This window comes from Protopterus annectens, chromosome 5.part0, assembly GCF_019279795.1.
Source record: "Protopterus annectens isolate FY-2018-M chromosome 5.part0, PAN1.0, whole genome shotgun sequence".
NCBI lineage: Eukaryota > Metazoa > Chordata > Ceratodontiformes > Protopteridae > Protopterus > Protopterus annectens.
The window spans coordinates 522,468,136-522,470,635 of record NC_056735.1 but is presented as its reverse complement, the minus strand read 5'-3'; positions in this window follow the sequence as shown (position 1 = coordinate 522,470,635).

Below are 2,500 nucleotides of genomic sequence, written 5' to 3'. Positions count from 1 at the left end.
GACCATTGCTCTACACCAATGGTTAATCCCTCCCTGGTCAGATCTGACCATAAACTAATCACCATGGAAATCCACATCTCGCCCACATACCCCACAAAGGTAACCACTTTGATAAACCTCTCCAAAGCAGACTTTGGACTCCTAAAAACAGAGGTGGCTAACTTCATGGCACCCATGCAAATGGAAAATAGCTGCATGGCTGCTGAATAATACACCAATGCACTGTATGAAGATGTACACAAATGCATGGAACTAGCCATATCCAACAGAACCAAGACGGTCTCCTCCAAAAAAAGAAGCCAATCTGGTGGTATCCTGTCATTAATAAACTCTACAACAGAAGGAAGAAACAGTTGTAGAAAAAGGTAGCATCCCAAGACTAGAAAAACTACCTTATTAGCCTCAACAAAAAGTTGAGATCCCTCATCCAGTTCTCTAAAGCCAGCTATGAAGGCAGAATTGCAGCAGACACTAAAAACAATCACTAAGCCTTCTATTGCTATGTCAAGAACCTGCACGGCAAAACACAGATTTGTCTATGAGATACTGCACACTGGTACCTCCTATACTGAGCCAAACAGATATTGCAAATATACTGGCTCACAGATTCAAGGCCAGCTTTACCCCCCCCCCCCCAAAGGACCAATCACAATACCGGATGAATGCCAGGCACCCAGCATTACTGCAGCACAGGTTAAAGCTGCATTGTCCAAGGCCAAGAATACAGCTTTCATGGGACCAGATAATATCCCTGGCTGTGTTCTACATGAACTACAAAGTGAACTGGCACCATGTCTGTGTGCCCTGTTCAGTCACCACCTCACCTCAGGCTTTGTCCCTACTAAATGCCGCACTGCTACTGTCATCCCTTCTCAATAAAGGGGGAGTGATTAAAGACCCTGGGAATTATTGCCCCATTAGCCTGACAAGTCTGATATGTAAAGCTATAGAATGCATCATCATGGACCTGATTAACAAACATATAGGAAATCTCCATACTCTAGACCCCACGCAATTTGGTTTTGTGAAAGGAGATCATGCCTGCTCAACCTGGTTGACTTCTTTGAGTCAGTCACTAGGGCTGTGGAGGAAGGTAAGGCAGTGCATACAGCATACCTTGATCTGGCCAAGGCCTTTGATACCATTCCTCACTCGGGATTACTGATAAACTCACCAAACTAGGCATCAATCCCTATATTACTAGGTGGGTAGCAAAACTGGCTCACAGATAGAACACACAGTGTGAAAGTAGCAGACTCCAAGTCAGACTGCCAGCCAGTCACAATTGGAGTCCCACAGGGATCGGTCCTGGGTTCTCTCCATACCTCTTAACCTGGAAACATAAAAAAACTGGACAAAGACCCATGAAAATAGGTACAAATCTGTATGCTGCTTAAGATAATATTTGCATACATAACTGTGTAACCTCGCCCACTCCAATGAAATAGCGGGATACCAACTTTCAAATGTAAACTGAAGAGATAACCAAAATAAGGCTCAAGCACAATCTCTGTAGAAGTAAAAGTCATATAAATAATCCACATTAAATAGATCTGTAAGATCTGTAACTAATGAAGAAGTTACTGCTACCAAACAACTTTATATTTCATTGTTTCATCTACAAATAAAGTGTCTGTTGTTGCCCTTCAGGAATAAGTTACCTACGATAGATTAAAAAAAATAAAATAGTAATATTGCAATAGAGAATGGATGGCATAGTTACTAGGTATCATTAAATAACACAGTTTGAAAGAAGCAAAGACTGGAAGCTGCGATGCCTGCATGCTGTTAGAGTACTATTAATTACAATAAAAGTAACAACACAGTGAAGATCTGTAATGCCTGCATCCCCACACACAAGGCTGTCATTAAGTAAATCTCACACACATACACCGATACCCCTCAACCTCTTAAAGCAAGAAATCTGGACAAAGCCATAAACAAAAGTGGGACAAAGGCTCAAAAATAGGGACATTTTTTAAATATTGCTCTTACAAACTTAGAAAGTTGATAGAGTAATACGTTTTGCATTAGCATGAATTTTCTGAATGGTATGAAGTCTGAAACTCAAATGTCTATCATTATTTTCTAACTTTAATCTTTAATAATTTGCCACTAATTTGCCAAAAAACACACACATTTATGAAAAATGGACAAAAAATAGGAGGCAAAAATCTGGACATTCTGTGAAAATCTGTACAGTTGAGAGGTATGATTATGCTACCAGCCTTGTTACCATGTATACAAGTGTACTTTTGTACAGAATTTCTAGCCAGTCTTTACTCTGCTGAAGCCCTACTTAATCTATGCTTATACTTCCTGTTGATTTGTACCTTTACCTTGTTCAACTTTATTATACCCACAAAGAAATCACAAGTTATATAAAACCAACAAATTCACTGTCATCAAGCAGGTAGGGCTGCTTAAAAACAAATCAATAAGTCAGAGTGCCAAGAACGCAACACAATAGGAAATTTGAAACTTGTAGAACAAAGGACAA